Here is an 11569-nt window from a genome sequence, read left to right on the forward strand (position 1 = left end):
AACCAGCTCAAAGGAATAACCACAAAAAAGAATACTGGCATACAGGAAACAGTTCAATAACGGAAAAACTAACACATAGCAACGATCCCACAATATACAAGTCAATAACAAGGAAATCAACACGAGTCAAGTAGTTATGAAAATATAACATGACAATAGGAGAGGCAAAACTCTTCAGTTAAGTCAAATAGGAGTGACATTAATCAAAGTGTAAGACTCACGAGCATGCTTGACACCAACGTATAGATACTCGTCACCATGCTTATACGTCGTACTCAATAAATAACACATAACAATTATGACACAACTCCTAATACCTCAAGCTAAGGTTAGACCAAACACTTACCTCGCTTTGCAACCAACTAAAAATTCCAACAAGCCTTTGCCTCGCGAATTCGCGCTCAAAATTCTCAAATCTAGTCATAAACAATTCGATTCAGTCAATAAAAATTATAGGAATTACTTCCATATGAAAATACTAATTTTCCAACAAAATACGAAATTTAACTCAAAATCGCCTGTAGGGAACACGTCTCGAAATCTGACAAAACTCACAAAATCCGACAACCCATTCAACCACGAGTCTAACCATACCAATTTTACCAAAATCCGACATCAACTCGACCCTCAAATCTTCAAATTAAACCAAGAGGGTTTTCAAGATTTTACCAACTAAAATCACCAATTAAATGTTAAAAACAACAATGGATTCGAGTAATCTAACCAAAATTGAGTTAAGAACACTTACCCCGATGTTTTTTTGGAAAATCTCTCAAAAAAGTGCCTCACCCGAGCTCCCTTGGTCCAAAAATGGAAGAGTGAGATGAGTTTGGACTTTATTATGCTGCCCAGGGATTTGTGCGAACGCGAAGAACAAAATTTCCCAAAAATTATATTTCAAACTCTTCTCGGACAGTCTCTAGTATAATGGCTATAACGTTTGATGTAGATGTCCAAATAACTATTATAATATGTTTCTTGAAACTAGATTCAAAGAGCTACAACTTTCGTTTTTGAATCATCTCAAAATTCATTGTAGATTGAGAGATGTGAGCCTCCGAACTAAGACCTGCGCAACAAAATTTCTTCTTCTTCTTCACGAACGCGAGGCTCTCTTAGCGAACGCGAAGAACAAAATCTTAGAAGCCAAATCCTTCTTCGCGAACGCGAGAGGACCTTCGCGGACGCGAAGAACAACACCAGACACCAGCTTCAACTATTGCAAAACAGCCCGAAATGATCCAAAACCACCCCGAAACACACCCGAGACCCCAGGACCTCAACCAAATATGTCAACCAATCCTAAAACATCATTCAAACTTGTTCCAATCTTCAGAAGCTCAAAATAACATCAAAATACAAATTTTACATCGGATTCATGCCTAAGAATTCCAAAAACTCTCAAATTACGCTTTCGATCAAAAAGTCTATCAAACCTCGTCCGAATGACCTGAAACAAGTCACATTCAACACTACGAAGCTACTCTAACTTCCGGAATTCCATTCCGGCCCTCAGATCAAAATCTCACTATCGAACCGGAAACTTAAAAAATTCAACTTTCGGCATTTCGAGCCTAAATTACCTACAGACCTCCAAAACACAATCTGAACATGCTCCTAAATCCGAAATCACCCAACGGAGCTAACGGAACTATCGAAGTTCCATTCCGAGACCGTCGTTACACTGTTCCGACTACGGTTAAATTTCGAGAACTTAAGCTCTCATTTAGGGACCAAGTGTCCCAAAACTCTCTGAAACTCCAAATAATTCCTCTCGGCAACTCACAATAGCATAAACAAACACGGGAATGCAGTTAATAGGGGATAGGGGCATAAATTCTTAAAACAACAGGTCGGATCATTACACCATCATTATGCCATCAGTTACAAATCAATTATGTAACATACAATAAATGCAATAAATAGTTGTAACGGGCAGAACATACCAATCAATTACTAAATTGACTCAACATGCACGTGACTGACTCAATAAGTACGGGATTGACGCAATAGGTATGGGATTGACTCATCATTTACGGAATTCCAACATTTACCCAACTATTACAAATCTTCCAAAAGTAACAAATGGATTGAGTAAATGCTCATAATGGACCCATAATTTAAGGAGAATGGTTATGTAGATTTATCTCTATAAATAGACACACTTTTTCACCATTGTAATGATCTAATTTTCTTCTCTACAATTCTATATATTATAATTCATAGCTTGCTCCCAAGTTAGCCATAGTTCAGCTCTTTAAGCTTTGTTCGTCTCATTATCCTATCAAGGATCATCCAATAAGAATTATTTCTTCTCTAATTTATTTTTATTATATTATATGTCATTGAATTATTTTCCACTTCTCTATCATATTGTATTAACAAAAATTTATATCTTTCGGATCGAATCACTTGCTTGTGTCCCATCATATAAAATTAATTACTTTGACCTTGAAAATTATTATTTTTTGTTAAATATCTATATGGTACCCCGACAATCATTTCAAAGATGACACAAAAATAAAAAAAAATTGAAGTACAAATTGAAAAAAATAAACATTTGAAAGTTTAAAATATATGAGTGAAATCATTATGTCACTTAAGATAGGAAAACTACTAGCTATGTACATTTATAAGTAGCTTATTATAAAAATTGGTCAGTTTATTGAATATTACTAATATTAGCCAAATATTATCAATATTAACCAATTAGCTATTTATAGCAAAAAAGTCAATTTTTCGCTTTCTTTTGAGTGTGTGTTATTAGAATAGATTGTGTACATCATAAGGAGTTTGAATCTAAGTTTTCAGATGATTTGGCAGAGTTTTTGTCACGACCCAAAACTAACCCTGTCGTGATGGCGCATATTGTGGTACTAGGCAAGCCAACACATTACCAAAACAAATCGATATTTTCATTTTAAAGATAGCTCTAAAGCTATTTAATATAAAACCTCCATAACAGAGTTCAAATTCAAAACAAAGTGCGAAAAAGAAAGCCCGACATCGGGGTGTCACTAGTCATAAGCATCTACTACAACCGTCTGACAATATCAAGACTAACATAGTTTGGAAATAACTAAATACAATTAAGGGAAGATAAAGAGGGAGGAAAGCAGGGTTGCGATCGCTAGGCAACTACCTTGCTAACTCCGATGGATCTGCAACTGACAATCAACACTCGCTGTTGTGTCTAGAAATGCCTTGATATGCACATAAGGTACAAGGAGCAACGTGAGTACGCCGACTCAGTAAGTAATAATAGTAAATAAAGACTGAGAAGTGGTGACGAGCAATAATGCAAGTAAAGTTCATATCACAAAAACTCACTAAAATACGACATGCTTTTAAAATCATAGTTTGAATCAAATCAGCTTGTTTAAATCCAATTCCAATAAAATCATTTAAAAACATCTTTCAACAGTTTTCGAAAAAAGGTTCATTGCAAAAGTGAGCAAAATGATAAAATCATAAACAACCCCTCGGGCAAACCTCACCATCACTCATATACAGCCCCTCGGAAAAACCTCACCATCACTCATGCCTCCCAGTCACTCAACACTCGGCACTCGTACTCACTAGGTACCTGCGCTTACTGGGGGTGTGCAGACTCCAGAGGGGCTCCTTCAGCCCAAGAGCTATAACAAGCCAATCATGGCATAAATCAATCAGGCCCTTAACCTCACTCAGCCATGAATCAGTAAAACATGTTGGGCGTGCAGCCCAATCCTATAAATATCCTCACAAATCAGGCCCTCGGCCTCACTTAGTCATAAACCTCTCCAGCCTATCGGGCTCTCAGAATAACACAGTTTTAAGCCAAACAATATTTATATGATGCATCAAAAGTAGAGTAATAAAGACTGAATTATGAAATCAATAAGTATAAACATGACTGAGTATAGATTTCCAATCGGAAACAATGAGAGGATAGCAAGAAAAGACCTCTAAGGGTCCAACAACACTGGCATAAGGCCTAAACATGACATTCAGCCTGATTTACAGAAATCCTTTCTAAAATACATAAGAAGCATGTAGTTTCAACAAAATATTCAACTTTACAGTAGATACGGGATGGACCAAGTCATAATCCCCAACGGTGCACGCCCGTCACCTAGCATATGCGTAACCTCAAAATAGCCACATGACACAAAATTCGGGGTTTCATACCCTCATGACTAGATTTACAATCGTTACTTACCTCAAATCGATCAAATCTCTACTCCGCGATGCCCTTGCCTCTCGAATCGGCCTCCAAATGCTCCGAATTTATTTACAACCAGTACAATACCATCAATATACGCTAATAGAATGAATTCCACAAAAAAACTATCAAATTAGACCCCAAAACCAAAATTAGCTCAAACCCTGCCCCCGGGCCCCCGTCTCGAAATCCAACAAAAATTATAAAACTTGAAAACCCATTTACTCACGAGTCCATACATATGAAATTTATCAAAATCCAACTCCATTTGGTCCCTCAATTTCTCAAATCCAACTCACCAAAATTCCAAGCCCTAACCCCTCATTTTCACCCCTAATTCCCACTAATTAATTGATAAAACAACGAGAAAACACCATAGATAGGAATATTAGAGCTCAAGCGACTTACCTCACTGAGAACCCCTTGAATCTCCCTTCAAAAGTCACCCCAAAAGCTCCAAAACCGACTTGAAAATGGTGGAAATGAACCAAAATTCATGAAGTACGTTATTTATACTTTCTACCCAGGTCTTCTGCACCTGCGACTAAATAAGCGCACCTGCGATGCCGCTTCTGCGCAAAAACCTCCGCATCTGCAAAAATTACTTAAATTTCATGGATCACTTATGTGCTTCAAGACCAAATCTGCGATCATCGCAGGTGCGGCAAACCCCTCGCACCTACGGAATCTGCCAGCCCCTCTTCCTTTCACTTCTGCGGCCAACTTCCCACTTCTGCGGCCTACACGTGCGGTTCCCACTCCGCAGGTGCGGTTATGACAACTGAGTTCCAAACTTCAGTCATGTTACCAACCAAAAACCAAGTCCGTTAACCAACCGAAACTCACCTGAGGCCCTCGGGACCTCAACCAAACATACCAACACATCATTCAAACTTAGTCGAGCCTTCGAATCATTCAAAATAACATCAAAACACCAAATTACCCTCGGATTCAAGCCTAAGAACTTCTAAACTTTTAAATCTCTCAAACGATGCCGAAACCTATCAAATCACGTTCGAATGACTCCAAATTTAGTAAACAAGTCAAAAATGACACCACGAACCTACTCCAACTTCCAGAATTCCATTCCGACCCCGATATCAAAATTTCCACTGCCGGCCAAAATCGCCAAAATTCCATTTTTCGCCAATTTATGCCTAATTCTACCACGGACCTCCAAATCACATTCCAGATGCGCTCCTAAGTCCAAAATTACCTAACAGAGCTAACGAAACCATCGGAAATCCAATCCGAGGCCAAATACTAAAAAAGTCAAACTTGGTCAAACCTTTCAAATTTAAAGCTTCTAGCTGAGAATCATTCTTCCAACTTGAATTCTGAATAACCTAAAAATCAAAAACGATGATCCACATAAGTCATAATACTTCATATGGCGCTACTCATACCCTCAAACAACCGAGCAAAGTGCAATTACTCAAAACAACCGGTCAGGTCGTTACATCCTCCCCCACTTACACATACGTTTGTCCCCGAACGTGCCTAGAGTTGTTCCAAAAGCCATCAAACCGTTGTATAATCTCACTATGCACATATCCGAGGGTGATCCCACGTTACCCTATCCCATATAGGTCTGATAACACAACATGACTGAAATTTCTTAATCCAACCTAGTCCATAAGTCTTAGAACTCAATTTCCAACATCCGAAACTTTCTATCAGATCAGAACCTCGCATCTACATACTGCATAAGTCTGAACAAGCTGTATCGAGCCATGGTCATAACCTACGTTGACATCACATGATATACCACATCAGTCAAACACTCATAGCGTTAATTTCTAATCACAGAAACTGCTCAAACAACCCAATGTCGTTAATACACCTCTTAATAAACAAAGGCTTGTTCTAACACTTTCATATACTGCCAATGATGAAAGAAACATGCAAAAACTCATAACCATTCGTCAGATCCACAAGTCATGGAGCTCCCTCTCCTCCGACAGGAACTATAGCAGATTTCTAAGTCGACTTCCGATATTATCCTTCCAACCATGCTGCAACCAGTTCTGATAGTATTCATTCTAGGTCCAATGACCTCATCTCATCCAACACGACCACTTTGATGACAAGATATGTCAATACCATCCAAAGCCATAACCTGTGCAATTCATGCACCCAATAGCAACATCCTAGAGGTACTCAAATCATAGAAAATGATTCAAACGAGAGCACTGTCCCGCTAGCTTAACAAGTACCATCACAACACCATGCTAAGAGCCTAGCACACATCGTAGAACCAATACACATGAATCTGACACCAAGGATCTTACCTCTACATAACTCCGCTACAATGCGTAACCCCGTCCAAATGCAGGTCTGCATTATATACCTCGAGCCGCTTTGCTCAAAATCAATAACCATGAAAAATTCGACATCAAGTACCCAAAGTGCATTACTATAACCACGGAGAGCAAATAACACAATACCATAATCCTGAAAGAACATATCCAACGTGCAATCAATCATGCAATACCCAAATACTCATCTCGCTCAAATTCCGCTATAAAGCTCAAATTGAAACACACCATATATGCATATAACCAACGAATCACAACTCCTCATAACATAGAAGGGTAACTTACAGATCACTTCAGAACACAGATAAGCTCAACAACCACTGAATGGCACCTCCCTCAACAATAGTAGTTCGGAGTCAACAAATCCGACTCGATGCAGAACACACACCCATATTGGGCCTACCAATGAACCCCAAATCAGCTATGGTCCCCCACGGTAGATAAATAACCCTCCGAAAGTCTAGAATGATTGAATCACAACACATACTAACCTCTGACTAACCTTGGCTACATTTTTACAGTCCAGAACAACGAAACAATCTACTCACGAGAACTCTCAGTCTCCAAATCCATAGAACATATGAATCACCATCTCTGATCTCAACTCCACCGCCTGAAAGTCCATACTTCGCCAATTACACGACCATCCCACGAGGAATATTCTGTGCCACAAAGCAAAATTTGAACTCCAACAGTCGATCAAACAAGAGAGTGCCGCAATACCAATGAAGTATCCATAACTCAAACACATCACACCTTTCTGAAATGTATACTCTCATAAAACCATACCAATTAGTAATATCATTTACCAAGTCATCTGAAACTGCCCATGCTGCCTAAGAATTTATGACCTTCCTTTCATAACTGATCCGTGACCTTACATATGGAAATCTCTATCCTACACAACATACAACATATACCATGCCATCCTATGATAAATATGAGAACTTCATAATCTACTCCGAGTCACAAGCAACTACGTACTCAACTAGCCAAGAACTTTCCATTTAATCCCATCTAGGAGAAAATCACTATAAATCACATGCTCCTCACACCAGTAGAAAATATACATCTCTAACCGTGGTAAAAACCATCAAGAACTCTCCGAATCCCATTTGCACAAAACCAAACCATTAAGACTGAATCCTACTAACTCAACCAAGCTACGCAGGTCACTAAAAACCCAAGAGCATTGCCACGACAACACCTGTAGAAAATCATTACCTCATAAACACCCAAAGAACTAATCGTACCCATTACCATGCCGATCCAACCTACTACCAAGTTGTCTTATCTATCCGAGTTCCTTCTGAATTACCTTCAAATTGATACTTCTCCTCGCCATAACACCACAATCTTCAACCTAGACTCACCACACGAGACCCAAGCATAAAACCACACCGCCCTAAGGCTCATAAGCCGCTGAATACTCTCTTAAATATCCCCAAAAGTACCACATTCAAAATACTTACCCTGAAAAGACTTCCTGCGAATCTAAAGCCATTACCTTCACCTTCCTAATACTAATATGTAGAATCCATGATGATATAAAAATGTCACAAGTATTGACACCCTCCAATGTAAACCTCAGTTTCTAGCCAAATACGCATCTTGAAGCTGCCCAATTGTTACATATAAATCTTGAATCCATTAGAACTATTCTTGAGAGTCATCGACTCTACTCAGGTCTCAATTAAACTGATCGAACGAAACGAACGACCTGTGCCCCATTAGTACAACAACACCTAAGGAAGTAAACCATTCTTCTAAATAGCCGAGCGATTTCCTACTCCATACACGTTACATCCCTTACAACAACAACTAAATCATCCAATATTTCTCATATACCTATAAAGCATAACATAACCCTTATCCAAAATTTCCTTTACTCGAGTCATCCACGATCTCAACCTCTATAAGCCACAACTGATTCACCAGTATGCCTCAAACTGAAACCAATACAACACATAACCATGCAACCAACTGATCAATGGCAGAATGCCCCACTTGGCTCAAAGCCATAGATCAAAACACACAATAACTCAAGATGCCCATACTCTATTACTCCCATAATTCCATAGTGAGATTCAACTAAATCCTTCATAAGCTCATGCAACACAACCCATCTAAATCTTCCATTCACTCTCGTAACAGTCAAGCCAACTCTCATATGCGATCCAAACTCAAACTGCAGCACATATAATTCACTGGTAAAAGAGGACTCGCTACAAAACAACAAAGGGATCACACACCCTCAGGACACCCCATAGGAGATAACCCACCTGCTTCGCCTCAAACTAATATCTCTTTATACCCTTCCACCGTCATAAACATCACGCAATCACTTAATCTTCCTGAATCTGAACTCATATCACGACATGAAATCTACTTCACTCCCAACTAAACAACATGAAAAGATCATGCAACACACCCATAACTCGGGGCTATACATCAAATCAAGATGGAAATCAAGAACCAAATAGTTCTTTCTAAACCTCAAGTAGGCCCTTCTCATCACATTCAAATCATATGAACACATCTCGTAGTCACATCATACTCATCACATAGCTATCCATCCATCACTTCCACTAATAGGGACACTACCAGACATATAACTCCAAAAGTACGTGCTCACACAATCAACACCTCACTGCTCAAGCTATAGTCAAAACCCGACCTCAAGTCCTCCAAACTGGCCTAACATCAACACACAGAAATCACATCTCACACCTCATCTAGGGAATCACAAGCCGTCGATGCACAACTGATACCGAGCACTCATGTGCGCACACGAATGTGTGGAAAGAATTCAAAGAGTTATGCTTCAAGCTGAATCAATGTCGCACAATAAGGATTCAAGAATGTGGAATTTCCTAAAGGTTCTACAGCCTCTCGAAGATAGGTACAAACATTTCCGTACCGATCCACAAGACTCTACTAAACCCGCTCATGACTCGTGAGACCTATGTAACCTAGACTCTAATACCAACTTGTCACGACCCAAAACTAACCCTAGTGTGATGGCACTTATTGTGGTACTAGGCAAGCCGACACATTACCAAAACAAATTGATATTTTCATTTCAAAAATAGTTCCAAAGCTATTTAATATAAAACCTTCATAAAAGAGTTCAAATTCAAAACAAAGTGCGGAAAAGAAAGCTCGACATCAGGGTGTCACTAGTCATGAGCATCTGCTACAACCGTCTGACAATATCAAGACTAACATAGTCTGGAAATAACTGAATACAACTAAGGGAAGATAAAGAGGGAGGAAAGCAGGGCTGCAATTGCTAGGCAACTACCTTGCTAACTCCAATGGATCTACAACTGAACAATCAACACCCACTACCGTGTCTAGAAATGCTTGGATCTACACATAAGGTGCAGGGAGTAACGTGAGTACGCCAACTCAGTAAGTAACAATAGTAAATAAAGACTGAGAAGTAGTGATGAGCAATAATGCAAGTAAAGTTCTTATCACAAAAACTCAGTAAAATACGACATGCTTTAAAAACCATAGTTTGAATCAAATCAGCTTGTTTAAATCCAGTTCCAGTAAAATCATTTAAAAACATCTTTCAACAATTTTCAAACAAAGGTTCATTGAAAAAGTGAGCAAAATGATGAAATCATAAACAGCTCCTAGGGTGAACATCACTCGTATACTGCCCCTTGGGCAAATCTAACCATCACTCATATTCAGTCCCTCGGGCAAACCTCACCATCACTCATGCCTCCCAGCCACTTAGCACTTGGCACTCGCACTCAGTAGGTACATGCACTCACTGGGGTTGTACAGACTCTGGAGGGGCTTCTTCAGCCCAAGCACTATAACAAGCCAATCATGACATAAATTAATCAGGCCCCGGCCTCACTCAGTCATGAATTAGTAAAACATGTTGTGGTGTGCAACCCGATCCCATAAATATCCTCACAAATCAGGCCCTCAGCCTCACTCAGTCATAAACCTCTCCAGCCTCTCGGGCTCTCAGAATAACACATTTTAAGCCCAAACAACATTTATATGATGCATCAAAAGTAGAACAATAGAGACTGAGTTATGAAATCAATAAGTATAAACATGACTGAGTATAGATTTTCAATCGGAAACAATGAGAGAATAGCAAGAAAAGACCTCTAAGGGTCCAACAACACTGGCATAAGGCCTAAACATAGCATTCAGCCTGATATACAGAAATCTTTTCTAAAACACGTAAGAAGCATGTAGTTTCAACAAAATATTCAACTTTACAATAGATACGGGACAGACCAAGTCACAATCCCCAATGGTGCACGCCCACACGCCTGTCACCTAACATGTACGTCACCTCAAAATAGTCACATAACACAAAATTCGGAGTTTCATACCCTCAAGACTAGATTTACAATCGTTACTTACCTCAAATCGATCAAATCTCTACTCCGCGATGCCCTTGCCTCTCTAATCGGCCTCCAAATGCTCCGAATCTATTCACAACCAGTACAATACCATCAATATAAGCTAATGGAATGAATTCCAGAAGAAAAACTATCAAATTAGACCCCAAACCCAAAATTGGCTCAAACCCGATCCCCGGCCCACGTCTTGAAATCCAACAAAAATTATGATAGTTGAGTTCCAAACTTCAGCCATGTTGCCAACTAAAAACCAAGTTCGTTAACCACCCAAAACTCACCCAAGGCCCTCGGGACTTCAACCAAATATACCAATATATCCCATAACATCATTCAAACTTAGAGCCTTCGAATCACTCAAAACACCATCAAAACACCAAATTACCCTCGAATTCAAGCCTAAGAACTTCTAAACTTTCAAATTTCACAAACGACGCTGAAACCTATCAAATCACGTCTGAATGACCTAAAATTTTGCATACAAGTCCGAAATGACACCATGAACCTACTCTAATTTCCGGAATTTCATTCCGACCCCAATATCAAAATTTTCACTGCCGGACAAATTCGCCAAAATTCCAACTTTCGCCAATTCATGCCTAATTCTACCACGGACCTCCAAATTACATTCCGGATGCGCTCCTAAGTCC

This window comes from Nicotiana sylvestris, chromosome 6, assembly GCF_000393655.2.
Source record: "Nicotiana sylvestris chromosome 6, ASM39365v2, whole genome shotgun sequence".
Classification (NCBI taxonomy): domain Eukaryota; kingdom Viridiplantae; phylum Streptophyta; class Magnoliopsida; order Solanales; family Solanaceae; genus Nicotiana; species Nicotiana sylvestris.